The sequence below is a fragment of the Ixodes scapularis genome, unplaced genomic scaffold (assembly GCF_016920785.2).
Source record: "Ixodes scapularis isolate PalLabHiFi unplaced genomic scaffold, ASM1692078v2 PGA_scaffold1__304_contigs__length_218370807, whole genome shotgun sequence".
Taxonomy (NCBI): Eukaryota; Metazoa; Arthropoda; class Arachnida; order Ixodida; family Ixodidae; genus Ixodes; species Ixodes scapularis.
The window spans coordinates 136978228-136994524 of NW_024609846.1; the positions used below are offsets into that span (position 1 = coordinate 136978228).

The 16297-nt window shown below is 41.6% G+C and overlaps 1 pseudogene; it reads right to left on the reverse strand.

Annotated features, from left to right (window-relative positions):
• Window positions 1–204: 204 nt before the first annotated feature.
• Window positions 205–16297, reverse strand: part of LOC120844418 — a 97692-nt pseudogene continuing 81599 nt past the window's right edge.

Below are 16297 nucleotides of genomic sequence, written 5' to 3' on the forward strand. Positions count from 1 at the left end.
TCTGCATTTTCTACTCTATTTTTAATCACAGTATGTATCTTTTTTGTCACAGTGAATTTCTTGGACATTTCGTTATCACGTAGATTCAACAGGTCACTTGCGAGGGACCTACTTTTAAGGATGATTCAGAATACCTCATACAAATACTGAGCACATCAGTTTATTTAGTCTTGGACTGGTAAGTAGAAACATTTATAGTGCACATTACACTTCACATTTACTTCTTATATGCATTCTACTGCCTTCTTTGCACTGGAATGTCTTCAGAAACAACTTAGAATTTCCAAGATGTCGGTTGACCCTGAAAGCGAAAACAAATACATTTTTTTTATATTATTAATGTTGATCGCTTGCGTACCTAAAAGCTTTCTTCGAGTCTATAACTGAATTAGACTGCCCGTGCCAGCGTTAAAAAATTGTACGTAAACAAATGTTATGGAAAAGTACCTTATTTTCGAAGGGGTGTGAGGGTCGTGCAGAACGATGTCCCTCATCTCTGCCAGCTGATCGTTTTGGCAAAAGCTCTGTTGAAGGAAACCGAAGTTTGGTTAGGTAAACCTGTGAACACTTTGTTTTTACAACCTACCTACCAGTCACAATTCACGAAGAAATGTTGAGAGTCGCTCCCATTAGCGAGACAAGTGTTCTAACGTCCGAAGCTCATTACGCTAGCTGTAGTTGAAAAAGCAATAAGTTCGAAAACTTGAGGTTCTAAAACGCCAGCATCAAAAGATGTGACGGTGTTTAGTGACCGATACCATAGCCTCCTCTATACGGAGAAAGCCTGGCGCGTCGCGAGAAAAAAAGGCCGCCGTAAATGGGAAAGGAGGGGCGGAGAAACGGGAGCGGAGAGAACCTTGCCTGCTAGCGCCACAAAAGAGCGAGCGGCCAAACGCAGAAACAATCTTTTTTTTCTCTCTCTCTCTTTTCTTGTCGGTCTCGTGGAGAGGAGAAACTGAACGTCCACCCTTTCCCGTTTCTCCCTGCGCCCTTTCGAATCGCCGCGCCCGTTTCTCCCGGAGTACGAAAACGACGGTGACGAAAACACAAAAACAAGCGTGGTTCGGGGAGCGGCCGCTCATGACCCAAGCGCTCGCTGTCTAGGTCTGCCCTTTCTGCTCTGCGCTACCATATTGGTCACCGTTCGGCGCGCTCCTCCTCTTCTTTTTCCTGCGGCCGCGCGCCCTATGGCTCCGTCGTCGATGTGCCAGGCTTTCTCCGTATAGAGGAGGCTATGCCGATACTTTCTGAGCGCCAGGCGTCAACAGGCGCATAGTGATCACCAGCGTTCCCTGGAATTTGGACATGTTACGCTTATATGACAAGTTTTCATTATGCATAAGAAAAACAGTTTTTTTTTTTTTCGAAGACAAATGTGTAAACGAAACGCGTGAATGGTTATGGGGCCAATGCGTGAGACACTGGCTGTGTTGCTGTACTATGGGAAGTTTTCCGATTTGCGAAAAAGTTCTACCTACAAAAATTAAAGAAAATTTATTTAAACGCACGTAAAAGAAATATAAATATTTTAGCAATATTTTACATATTATACATGCGCTTAAGTTATGTTGCCCTTCGATCCCTAGAGATATGTTTGTGTAAACTTTTTAGCGCTTCGGCAACACTGGGCCCGCGCATCGGGGTTGAAACTCGCTCCAGGCCTGGTGGCGAGTAGAGCATAGGGCTTTAAATATATATGACTTCTAAGCTCTAATCTCGCCCTTCCCTGGGTAAAGGGGTAAAATGTATTCTTTGTGGCATCGCAACGTGGGGCTCCCCAACACCACCTATTCTTTGTTTCTCCTTAACGGGGCGATGCAATAATTTTTGTACATTCAGTGAATATCATTTGATATTATTGCTTGAGATTCACAACATATGGAAATCGTCTTAGTTTCTTTCCTCACGCAATGACAGCCGCAGAACATAAATTGAGGAAAAACAACCAGCGCTTTCCCTCTCAACTCGCAAACCTGAACAAGTGGTCACGTGATCGAGAGCCGATTACAAGCCGCTAATCTGTATCATAGACACACGCTAGGGTTGCCAGAGCCCAAGGCAATCGCTGAGTTCGGGACTTTGTTAAAGATCGGCTATTACCGTCATCGCAGCGCTTGGGCACGAGCCACCACCCGAATGCATGTCGATGCGTTGATTGTCGCGACTCGCAACCCCAAACCGAGTGCCGAGTGCTCACGCAATGCTTGTTTCCACTGCACAAGCCGGACTTAACTATAGGAATCGCGGGGATTGCGAATATTGATTATATATTCCTGAAAACCGTGTTTTTGACAACGACAACAAAATAATGCCCACAACATCATCATCATATTTTGCCCAGGAAGGGCTGAAAGAAACCGTCCGCTTTTATCCTTAATATCGCGTAGCGACAAAAGGAGCTTCTTGGCCGGTGGCATGGCTTACGTGCACACTTGGGTCCCACTTGAGTCACTAAATGAGCTACGCTTAGAGTATCGGTACTTTGTTCCCCGATATTGTTGTCGGCGCCGCCATCTTGCTGCTTAGCACAGAGCAGACGCCTCTGCCAATCGTCGTGATTCAACAGTGCGACTTCCTCAGCTTAGAGCAGGTGTGAGGGCTCTCAAGTAATGCTGCTTTGCTTTGTCGCGCACTGTTTAAGCATTTGTGGAGAACGTAAAAGTGGTTCATGTCATTTCCGATGATACTTTAGGCACCTAGCAACCATGATTTCGAATACCAATATGGGTAAGTGTCGTTACTCTTAAGAGTAGCATATTTAGTGGCTCTAGGTCCTACAGTAGTTCATTTCATCATTAGATTACAACGCTGTCAAAGGTTCTGGCGGGAGTGCGTAAATTCATCTATAGTTTCGATTCCAATAGAAAGCGTGCAAATGATCTGAGAGATCAAACCCCAGGCTGGCATCAGCAGCTTTGTTGTACACTAATTATGAAATAGAGCACAGTGCCAGCATAGTTGTCTAAATAGCAAAACATTCCTACTTGATATTGTTGCCCGGCCTCTCTAAAGGGGTCATGAAATGATTTTTCTACTTTCGCTAAATACTACTCAGAATCACTCCGTAATGTTAATAACCGACTCAACTTTCTTAGATTTCTTTTTGTGCAATGAGAGTTGGCAATTAAATCCGAGAATTATGAGCATGGTACATCTCCTCAACTCGCACCCATAAAACGCGGCCATGTGGCCTGGTGCCTATCCTATGCCCCCAACGTTAATCATAGTCACACGCTAGTATCGGCAAAGAAGAAAACGCGTGCTGCCCTCCAGGCATCGTTAGGATTTGGCTATTCTCATCACCGTAGTGGTTCTACCACGAGCCACTATACTCTTTTTCACCTTATGTCCCGCAGGAAAGGCTACAAGCGCGAGCTCCTTGCTCTAGGAAACATCTCGGCCGAACAAGCTTTCGCGTTATAACGGCAGCCACTAACGTTATTAGCTCCAGCTTTTAACTTTCGCTGCGGCACAATATAAGGTGAGGCGGAGTATATCCACGTTTATGCCAAGGCATTGATTGTTGCGATCGGAAGTTGGGTGCTCAGGCAGATCTCGTGCCCAATACATGAGTCACGCTCGACTGTCTTCGGGCTTGTGGTTTTAATTCCACAATTACGATATCAAGCTTTGCGAAGGCAGGACTGAAAGAAATGGTGCCTTCTTATCCTCGCAATTCCCCCGCGACCACGAAGCTTCTGAATCAATGGCAGTCCGTGGGAGTATAAATCACACAGAAAAACAGGGTATATTCTTACACCCCTTGTCCCATACAAGACACCCCAAGACTTCAGTTCAACGTACAGTGCGCTGACGTTGAGCCGACGCTACGAACTTGCACGAGCGGCTTGATAGCCAAGTTGTACAACTTATTAAAAAGAGCTAATGTACCAGTGATTGATTAAAAAAAAAAACGCAATGGGTATTTGCTTGGCTCTACTGCAAAACCTCAGTGTCCTTTTTCTTTCTTTTTTGCAGACTTTGATACGTACTTTAGCTGTTCAATATATAGTATATTCCAACCCCTATTGAAAATTCTAATTTGTGTGAGAAATTTCTGTGTCCATAAACACATATGAATCATACAAGATATACAAGAACGTATAAGAACCGTATAAGAACCATATAAGAGCTATATAAGAACTATATAAGATCTATGAGAACATACAAGCAACACATAAGAAACTAGTGGGAAGTTTCTTATAAGTTTCTTGTGGGGTTTTTATATATCTTATATAATTTTTATATATCTTTTATAATTCTTATATAGCTCTCATATAATTCTTATATGGTTCTTATATGTTCTTATATATCTTGTATGATTCATATGTGTTTATTGGAAACAAGAAATTTCTCATACAAATGATTTTTTTAATAGGGACGTCATTAAGCCTCTCGTAAAGGTTGGGGCTGTCAGTTCGACGTCAGTGCGCTGTACGTAAAACTGAAGTTTTGGGGTGTCTTATATGTGACAGTTTGAATGAAAAATCCATCAATGTAACCCTGTTTGGCAGTCAATGTTTTCTAGTGGACCGCTGACTGTGCCTGACTGTAAGTCAAGCATGTCTGATTGGCCAACAAGTTACTCTGACCGACAGTCAAACTCCAGTCAGACACCGCTTGTCGGCTTTCTGATGGTTTCCTGATGGCAGTCGGCCGCCGCGAAATGCCATCAAGATGTCTTGGTGGTGACTCTGATTGTACATCGATTGTCTCTGACTGTACGTCAAAAAGCTTTGACATGCAGACAGACGTACGGTCAAAGCACGTAAAGTTCGTTCGGATACCACTATTTTGTCAAATCTATGAATACGAAAAATAATCTATGCACGAGAAAACGATTTCGGGACGTTAGCCCATAAAGCCGCTGATGTTAGACATATGACACACAAGCGAGCAACAGCCCTGCTCAGAAGCCCGCCGAAACGCCGAACACGCCACTTTCGCTTCGCCCATAGAGGCTTCGCCAGCTTCGCCGAGATTCCATGAATGATCGCTATCAACTCGTTTTGTTTGCCCGCTTGCTCCAACCTGTCGATCCTGCCCGGGCTCTACAATGTCTTATGTTTAGTAGAATTTCTACTCGACAAGACCCAGCCTGTCGTGAGTTCCGACGATGTAAGGGACTTTAGCGGTGTAGTTGAAGACGACAAGGTGTTCCAGGTGTACTGGGCCGGAGACGCGCAAAGAAAAGGATCGCTCTACGGCGCGAAAGTACTCTACATGGCAGGTGAGTAGAAGTCAAGTACGGCGATTGATGGGTACGAGTGCTTTGCATAACATGCTGAAGGCTTAACTGCATATGCAGCCGAAGCATTCTTTAGAACGATGCGCACATTGTTGGAATCTCGCGCTGCAATACTAAAATGCTCCTGACTCGGTTCGAGAGGTTTGGGCTAGAACGTTTATACCTTTCTATCTGGCATGGGCTATTGGCCTTAACGCTGTATCGCACCTCATTATTATTGTTTCATGAAGAGTGCAGACAAAAAGCATCCGCGAGCGTAGTTCAGATATGTCTGCTGCTCGCGTTCGTCTTTGGAAGCCAGGGCTGTCTGTCGTAGCATGCATGCTTGCTCTCTAGCTTCAACGGAGTCGCATAGGTTTTGTGAATTAAAGTGTATACGGTCGTCCCGAAACGTTCAGAGATCGAGGGCGTTTCTTTGAAACATGCTTACGGTGCATGTGGTCCCGTTTGTAAACGAATTTCCCTATTGCCTGAAAAACGCAAAATTCAAAAGGAAGAAAAAGACAAAGGACGGGTACACACTTTTCCTGATTTTTGATGTCATGAATTAAACCATTTTAAGGATTTTTGAACCGTTTCTCAGCCATGCAAGATGGCCACCTCGGCTTGTATCTTGATGAAATTTTCAATAGGGAGGGGGTGTAATTGGTACACCCTTGGGCCAGGCTTGAACAAGTAGGTCTCTGTAGAGTCATGAACATTCTAACCCAATATAATGTCATCACCCCTTTAAAGAGAAGCTAAAGCACTTAAAAAAAAAAACATGAGTTGGGAGCAAATTTCTGTAGCTTTTTTTCCCGTGAATTTTGTTAACCTTTTTATCTGGCGCAGAAGTAAACCTGAACTGCATTCATTTCTAAAAATACGTGCATCGATTGCCGCCGGGCATGCGGCGATTTCTCTGCCGCCTCTTACCTGTCCAGTCTGTCTATGCTGGAAAAAGCGGTGGAGAAACTGCATCGTGACGTCCCCGGTGGGAGGAGCCTAATCTCCACCGCCAACAAACTACATCGAAAGAGGACTGCACCGTGACGTGTCCGGTGACGTCGCCGAACAGTGGCGATTGAGTTGAAACTACATCGTTTTTTTTTCTCCCTGCAGAGAATTTCGGAGAATCGCAAAACTCGGCAGTGACGGATTCTAGAAAGCTATACTTTTTAAGTATTCGAAACGTATAGTGCAGAGCAATTTAATTGAACTATTTTTTGTAGAAATTTGTCGCATGAAATATTTAGTTTACTTAAGTTACACAAAAACTATTAGCATTAGCTGCAGCCCTTTGCATTGCGCAGGCAGGCGCTCATGGCCGACAACACTAAGAAGTGGAAGTCCTCGAACACAATTTTTGTATGAAACTTCCTATCACGTAATATACCGTTCTGCATATGAAAATATATTGTAGAGTTACTTTTCTGTAAATGATTCACTTAATTGCGGTTAAAAGCGTTCTAATCACCCTGTTTTCGTGCCGTTAACGCAGCATTGGGAAGGAGCATGTAAACAGGGTTTTGCACTCAAACGAAAACACAAAGTTGATTTTTTTTATTACTGTGGCAGCAAATATTTATTTTAGAGCGGGTTTCAGAACTTCTGAAAAATGAGACCTCAAAGACGGACATCATGACTTAAGTGAGAATTTGTTAGAGAAACATCAGTATAGATGGTTCAAATATTATTTTGAAAAAAAGGCGGTAGCACAATTGAACTGCTAAGCAAGGCCTCCTTTCCGATCAATTAAGATGAACTCCTGGAAAGTATAAGCTGAGAAAACATAATGGTGGAGTCTTATTTGTAATATTTAGTCACCCGACGCTTTTGGCAAATAACTATTTTTTCATGTCAAATTGCTATAAATGCGACGCCTTTCCACTCTGATTTTGTCACGACCGAAAAAGTTACATATTGTATGCAATGCTCAAAAGTCATGGACTGGATTACAAACTCAAATAGGTATACGATTAATGTATTAGTGTTTAACAAATATTAATGTTTCATAACTTTTGGTTTTTTAACAAATATGCCATATACGTATATATAATTGGCTCACATATGCCAGTGAGATGAAAAACAACTTGTCAGGGTTGGACTCATTGAGACAGGGAAGTCGCTGCGTGTGATTAGGAAACTGCAGCAATAGTCCCCGATGCGCCTGCGAAAGAAAATAACTGTTATATCTGTAGTTGTTTTTTTACAACTAAAATGATTTACAGGTTCCAAATTTGTATAACGTTTTATTACTCGCATACGTACCTGAAATGCAGTCTCTAAACCCTTAATATCGGCAATATTTTCGTTAAGTGTTTGGTTTTCATGGATCTGTTGGAAATTCATGCATATTCAGATATTGAAGGCCTAAGAAGACAAACGTTTAAGCAAACTTTATTTACCTTCATGCAGGTTTCCTCTTCTATCTGACCTTTATACAGACCCCTGACACAGTTCTCGCGTTCCATAAATGTTTGCTTCGCTTCCTCATTCCACCAGTCGCGCTTGTTTCCATATTCGTCATAGTAACTCCCTAGAAAATAATTATAATTTTAGTCCATTAAAATAAAAATTCTATATATATATATATATAAATATTTACTCAACTTTACATACCTGGACCATAGAATGCGTGGTTAAGTTCGTGTCCTAATATCCATCCCAGTGTTCCCAGTTTTACTGACCTGCAGCCGTTGGCGGTAAGAATAAATATACCCCACGCACGTTCATTAGTTTAAAAAAAGAAATACATGCCAGATACACTTTCTGAAAACACCTTAAGGTAAACTCACGATGGCAGTCCAAAGCTGTAAAACGGGTGTTGTAAGATTACAGCCGTCAATACTGCGAAAGGAAAAGCAACAAAAGATTAGTATCAATTGCCTACCGTCCTACACCATTAAAACGCAGCGAAACACTTTACCAGCTGAGTTTTCTAGCGGCGAGTAATACGCATTTACTTTGGTCAAATCATGAGGCCATCTAGAAAAAAAAGAATGAAAACAACCGTAAATATACAATTTAGTGCCCTCAGTTACCGCACACAGTAGCGGTTTCGAACTGGAGCGGGACTATGTTTCAGCACTACAACGTGGACTAACACATACCACAAGCCGATTGTCAGATCAAGCAACTTCAAATACGCGAAGTCACGTCGTCTTTGTTTGTACGTGTCAGCTCCAACTTATACAATAAGCGGTCGTGCATGCGAGAAAAACGGCGCACTCTCAGACTGCATATCCGTGTTTGTGTAGCTTTCTGCATCTTTCCGTGCTCTGACCTGAAGCCAGCCAATGCAGAATTCAGTAAAGCGAAAATACTCTCCAAGCAAATTGTGGCTTGCTTGTGTACGAGACCAATCGAAACGCAAATTAGTTTCTTTTATAGAAATTCGAAAATATGCCAAACCCGACCAGTCCATAGTGTATAGATAGTGTGGTAAAAGTGTAGCCAAAATAAAAACCGAGAAATTGCCATGATCAGAGCACACGAGCTTTAAGGCAGGAACGAATTCCTGAAGAGCTATACAATAATCTCGGTAAAAGTTCCATGAATTTGGCAATGCGCGCAGATTTGTTTCTCAGAAGGAAGTTATTGAGTAGTCCTTTTTGTGTTATGCGACCTAAGCGCGTTATTAAAACCTCAATTATTTCTCCTGAATAGAAAATAAATTATTCAATATTCTTTTAAAACTTGCCAAACTCCCTCACTTTGCGCCCTACAAAATAGTCCTGCACGCATTTGCTAATACGCGTAATGCACCAATCATTTTAGGTTTTAATTTTATCATTACTCAACAGTCAAAATGTCACGCGGTGGCGATTCGATTTTGTCCAAGTTTATATCAGAGGGGTGATTAGTCTCGCTAAAATTGGGACAAAATTGCGGAATCCAAAGCCAACGCAGGAACTATTTGCCTCGTTTCGTCAACCACGCTGTCCTATAATAAAATAATATCTTTTTAACCGCGATTTAGGCGAGCGCAACTGGCTGGCGAAGCAACAGTTCTAGGCGGTAAAATCAACCTGCGATAATGTGTCCGTCTCTAGCTGAAACCTAAATGTTTAAAACGTGTCACTAAATTAGTTTCATTATATCATCAAACGTAACTGGTCAGTTCAGCAGTGCCCGCAGATATAACTTGGGGCCCATTGTAGGGTATATGGTTTTTGCAGTCTAGTGTTATTTAGGTAGGAATCTACTACGAATCTTGTTCATTTATTTACTATTTAGGTATATGCCGATAAAGTTTGGTAAATAAAAACATATTACCGGCCAACAGACGCACCATCATTAATCCTCAAAGGCCCGACGTACACTCCGCTCTTGACACTTTAACCCGCCCTTTATTTTCCTATATCCTCTCTACATTTTACCTTCCCCTAACACGGCTACACTCGCACCTTAGGAGAGGGGGACCGCTAAGTGGATTATCTTCCATGCAGAAAGCCGAGGCTGTACGTCTGCACTTATAAGTTACTAAAAAATGTAAGTTTAGTTAGCGACTATTGGCTGCAAGAGCATTTCGAGTAGAGTAGAAATTATTCAAATGGGAAGTAATTGAGTAAATTACTAATTACCGTAAAAAGTAGCATATCAGTTTTTGAAGTTACCTCTATATTTTTATGGTAACGAAAATTTTCATAGGTTTTGACCCATTAGTAAAATTCAACTAGCCAAAGATAAAGCGGCTTGTGTTTTCACAGAAAGGCTTTAATAGCTGGTTCTGCTTCTGCGTGCCTATTTGTTTTCTGCAATTTCGTTTTTTAATCAATGATGTACTGCGGATGTATCATTTCTAATTTGAGGTTTAGCACTGGCAGAGCTTGATTTTGCAGGGAGTGTTTGCTTTCTTATAGTTTTGAGTAAAGTACAAGGTAAATGATAGATTATCTACTTCAAGTAAAGTTATAAGTACACCGGGTGCAATGTACATGAAAAAGTAAAGTATAACATGTAAAAAGCACTTTCAAAGTAAAGTATAGGTACTTTTTTTACACAATCTTTCAGGATGCCCCTCATTCGTTATACAGTGTTGTTTGTTTACTTTTGTTTTTTTTTAACAGGTGTACATTGCTTCAGGGAAAATCGGAGGTGTAACAGTCTCTTATCGGAAATGGCAGCTAATATTGGGTAAAGTCAAGTCGCCACATAGTAGTTGTTTGACTCTCGCTGACAAGCTATTTAACACAATCAACCTATAAGGCTTAAATTTGCATCGGTCTTATAGACGCCATTATTTCACTCGGAGAATTGATCTGATCACGTCTCGAAAGACGATGGAGCGTTTCCTCATGACAATACGGCATTTTTTTTTTTATTTGGCGAGTGTACCTTGTTGTCGGGAGTTGCATTTTTCTCAGAAAGTACCAAAGAAGAAAAATAGTTTAGTGAAGTAGAAGTACATGCTCACAGAATGCACTTCAAGTAATGTACAAGCTTTCTCAACATACTTGATATAGTGCTTTAAGTGCTGTGTACTTAAAGTACTTCTCGACACTGCTTGTTAGTTTATTTTTATTTGTTTTAACTCTGGGGGAATTATTAAGGTTTCTCGAACAATCTTGGAAGACTCGCATATCCTTAGTTTCGGGACAAAAGGCCGCACAAAAAGGTCAAATTTGCGTTGCCCTTTTGCACGCGATTCTTCAAGTACAGCAGAAACTACGGCAGCACCAGATGAGTTTCAGAGCGGGTGCTGCATTTCCTTGCCTCCAGAGCGTACAGCTCCTGTAGTGGGTGAGATTTCGTACGTTGGGGTGAAGCGGGGACAAACCCTTTCTTCAAATCCGTAAAGTTTCTTTGAGCTTAAGTACACAGAAAAACGCCAGTCTTCGGCACAAATCCCGCAGTTACTCGGCGTCACTTGCGATGCGTCTCTCCGCTCCCCGCGCCTCGTAGCATTATTCTTGCAGGGGGGGCTCGTAAACATTTTAGGGTGTTTGGGACCCTCCAAATAACTCCTACCTGCCTACGCAAGATGCTTCCAACTTTTTGTAAATGTGAGCTGATCTTCCAACATCTTATCTCCATTTTGTGCGGGAGTTTGTTTAGCTAACCTACCCCTAAAATGCGAAAGTAATCTGTAATTTGAGCAGACATTACTAGAAAAAAGTAATGACATTAAACTACTAATTACCTAAATAAACATGTAATTGAAAGTTATTAAACTACTCAGACAAGTAGTTCAACTACAGTAGCTTCAATAGAGTAGTTGAACTACGTACAAGTGCGCTTTAAAGTGGTCGTTTTGTGAGCCGCTTTTAACATATTGTGCGTTCCTCTTTCCCATCCTTTATTTAATTGTGTCTTAACGATGTAATAAGAATACAAAAATGAAAATAATGTTTTAATTTAATAAAAGCTGGAATAGTTTGACGTGCAGGGCACTGACCCGCTCAGACTAAGAAACAATGGGCTCCGTAGAGGGGCAGTATCTTTTTTTTTTATTTAATGATGTAATAAAACAAGCTTTTTTTTAGAACCATGGAGATCCATTCACAGTAAAAAAGTAATGCAAATTTAGAAAAAAAAATTACAATTTTTTGTCTTTTTTTTTTACCAGAAATGACTGTTTATCGGTTCTGATCACGCGATAGCGTGCTAATACCTCAAGAGCCGATTGATACAAATGTTAATATCGATTCAATCTTATAGCGCCGTTTAAAAAGTTACCCGCTGTTCTACATTATCTGAAATCACCCATTGTTCATTTTTGAATCCATATATGCAAATGCGTGAACATCGATCTGTGAACATGCACCTGCAAGTTACAAGTGCGTTCTTTCATTTTTGGTAGCAAAGTGGCGCGACATTCCTCGCATGCGATTAAACTTATATATCTAATCTGTGCCTCAATGTATCTAGAACGCATACGTGCAATTATAAAATATTATGCGAAAAAGTCGAGTTCTCGTGCTGGGCGTGTAACGAGCATACACGAAATGAAAATAAGCGTACTAAATTTAAAAACGAAAAACTATTCGGAAGGTGGAAATATAAACGACATGCAACCTGGCGCGTATGTACTTTTATCTGACATAAATGTAAGGGCTGGGAAAATAATATCTGAGTAATAAGACGATGCGTGGCTCCAAAACACCCAATCTTAATTTTGTAACTAGACGAATATCCTAGTTGTCGTATGCGCTGAGATGATGCAGTTATAAAGAGCTTGCTTACCTTTCAACTATCATTCTTGCCTCCTCCGATACTACGCCTTTTACTATTATCAATATTCCGGAAGTTTTCTCCAAGACGCGATCTATTTGTCTCGTCACTGAGAAAATCAAGGTTGCCAAACGTGTAGCTCCCGTTTCGATCCATTCCCGATTCACCCTTCCCGTTTTGACCCAGCTCAAAACGACCTTATCGTTTCACCTTTTCCCATTTCGCCCTCTCCCGAAACAATCTTCCCGCTTCTATTATTATTCGTTATCAGTTAGGTCGGTTCAAGCGTCCAGTGTCTGTCCTCCTTAGTCTCCTCATGTTTATTTATTTATTTATTTATGTATTTTTATTTATTTCACGTACTGTCAGTCCTTGTCAGGATTCTTACAGGAGTGGGAAGAAAAGAAATATTTCAAACAAAAGTGCACTGCATCAAAATCAAAAAGCCACGCCCGTTCATTTACATAGAGATCACGGCAATACATCTAAATCTCTAGACACGCGCTCAATGAAGAGAATAACTTTTATGCATCTTGCCATGATACAGCACTTTCAGGCAACGAATTCCACTAATGTATTGAGCGGGGGAAAATAACTTTTAATACACTTTTTTATATCTGTATTCTTGTATGTGTCGACTGTGTTTGTTTCTTGGACTTCTAGATTGGTGAGGCATAACGTAAAATGATTTTTTATTAAAAACAAGGTCAGTAAGAATCACAAAGGGACGTTTTAGGCGCTTGGCAGAACAAAGCTGGGTAGGGGATTCAGGTCGGCGATATCTTGAAAATAGAAAGCGCACGCAAGACGCTGGACTCTTTCCAATTTCTGCTCAAAGTAAATCACGTGAGAGTCCCAGATTTCGGAAGCATATTCAAGCAAAGTCCGAATCAACGTTTTGTACGTCGTGAGCTTCGTTTTGACAGACACACACTTAAGGGATCTTCGGAGGTAGCCCAATTTACTATCGGCCTTTCTAACTATTTTGTGGACGTTCGGCGCCAGTTTAGATCGTTTGTTATCGTGATGCCAGGGTATTTGAAATCTTACACTCTAGAAAGTGTCATTAAGGTTGTAGAGAAATATTAGCGGTTGACGTTTGTGAGTGAATGTCATACATAGTTTTTTCTAGATTTAGATACATTTGACAAGCGGTACACCATTCGTTTATTCTAGTCAGAAATCTATTTAATTTATCCTGATCACAGGCCAAGTGAACTATGATGAATATAAGACAATTTTCCGTAAAGATACTAGCGTGCACTTCTTCATCCCCTATTAAGTCGTTTATAAAAAACTAAAAGCAATAACGAGCCCAACTCAGACCTTTGGGAACCCCCTCCGCTTAATCACAGTGATCTGTGTAGCCATTTTAATACTAACAAACTGCCTGGAATTCTTTAAAAAGGATTCAATCCAACGTAGCAAACCCTGGTTCTTCAAATTCGGATGCAATTAACAATTACCCTCTCATGACATACTTTATCGAAGGCCTTCTGGAAGTCTAGAAAGGAACAATCTACCTGCCCCTCGGCGTCTAAAACGCGTAAGAATCAAAATTAACAACTTCAGTTAGTTGCGTGTTTGTAGATAGGCCTTTTCTGAAGCCATGTTACCGCTCATTCAAGAGGAAATGAGTGGTTAAAAATGTGATTTTATGCTTTGAAACTCTATGTTCTCAGAACTTACAGCAACATGACGTCAATAAAGTCGGCCGGTAGCTCGATACACTGCACGCATCACCTGACTTCAAGATTGGAATCCCTTTAGCAATTTTCCAGTCGTCCGGTATAGAAGCTGCCTCTAATAATTTTGGAAAAATAATGAAAAGATATGTGGCGGACCATTCCGCGTATCTCTTTTAAAAAAAAAAATTGGAACTTGATCGGGTCTTTCAGGTTTCGAATGGTCAATGTTAAAGGGGCACTGACACCCCAAAGTCGTATTTTTTTCTTTATAGTCTAAGACGATGCAAATTGTCGTCATAGACACGCAAAAAGATACCGCATCGCGAAAAATCTTCTACCACACGCGCGCGCGCCTTTTTATTTTTGGCATTTTTCTCTCTCCCTCCGACCTCCTCACTTCTTTTGATTTCCGACGTCAAATATGATAAAATCTAGATGCTTTGTAGGCGACAATTTTATAACAATTAATAACGAGAATCGTAAAACATATTTTTAACGCCATTGCGAACGCACTACGGCCCTTCTTTTTGAAATACCAAAAATCGGAGTCCGGTGTGATGTCGCCTTCTGGATTTCTATCCTCCCTCGCAAAAAACATAGCGGCGCTCGGCGCATGTAGCAGAGAGTGTTCGGTGAGTCGGGGAATCGGACGAAGTAGTATTTTTTATTTGCACGACGACCTCTCAGACTTCGAAAAGGAAATCGTAAACGGTCAAAACAACAAAGTTCGGCGTCTGTATATCGTAGTTTTGTTTGCGACTCCGCCAGGGCAGCGTCGTCTAATCTTAGCGATAGGCAGCACGGCACGCACGCAGGAAACCGGTTTCCCGGTACGCCCCGGCGCCCTTCTCTCCTGCTCCTCACCTCCTCGCTTCGGCTCGCGGCGGCAATTGCGTTTCGGAGATGAGGCGCGAAAGAAACTCGAGTAGCAGGACCGCTCAATATTTTACGTCACTCCACTGGCGCGGATCGCGCGGGAACTTCAAGTTCGGCATTTGGGAATTGTTTTTTTTTTATTTTTTTATTTCACAATTACGGAATTTTTAAGTTTCTAATTTTGAGGGTAATGTCCAGGCATCGTTTTCAATCGTTTCAGATAATAAAAAAAATATGCTTTTGACGTGTCAGTGCCTTTCTAAGTAAGTGAAGATGTGAACTCGTTTCGCAGGTGTGTATAACAAAATCTTAGCATTCAATAAAGATCTCTTTGAAGCTACCCGTCACTTGTAGCGAATTTAGATCGGCCTACCAAAAATAGAGAGGTCAACGAGAAACTGCTCATTTAATGAACCACAAGTGCGACGACACAAACAAATACTAACATACCGACGACCAAGCCTTGTTAGGTGAGTGAATGATCGGTCTCATTTGCCATGCCAATAGCCAATTTGGTCTATTAAAATCTTCGAGGCTTCAAACTATTTGTTCTGAACCAGTCGCTCCTAGATTGCAATGGAGCATCATTGTACTGAAAGCGTTCCTCGTCAATATAAGCCTTTTTTTAACTTTGCATGCAACCAACTTAGCAATTATGGTGATCTCCACAGATCTCTTACAATGGTATTCTTGTTTTCGCCTAATTTAAGAGAGGAAAGTTATTTTTCAATGCCTTTAAGAACCAACCCCGCATGTGGTGGCGGTAGGATGATGTGCTACGCTTGCTTCGCCGGGTTGTGGGTAGCAACATTTTGATATCTATAAAAGAAACGTTTTTGTAAACCCAAAACCCAAACCCAAAAATTGACTATAAAAAAGCGTGTCTCCATCAGAGAGCGTGTGAAACTGGGCCCGTGACCAGCTGCCTTTCTTTAATAACTGATAAAAATAAAAGAAGACATTGGCTGCCGCTATAGCAGCATCGGCTACTCCTTTGAACTTGGGTGATTTGAGTTCACTTACTTGACAGTTCAGAGTAGTCACATGACCTAAGTACTGCACAGCACACCCTACAATACACTCCGAAGTATAAAATTACACTACCGTAAAATCCCGTAAGGACGCCCCCTCCCGAGAGATCGCTCACCCTGTTTTCCAGGCTAAATATCTGTAAGATAAAAATTCCGAAACATCGCCCACCCCCGATTCCCGTTAGGCGTCAAGCGATGTCTGACGGGAATCGCGCATCAACGGCGCGGTCTGCGGTACCGGGACGTCCGGGAAGCGAATTTATTGCGCGTTCCCGCGTTTTTGTCTGCGATCTGCGGGC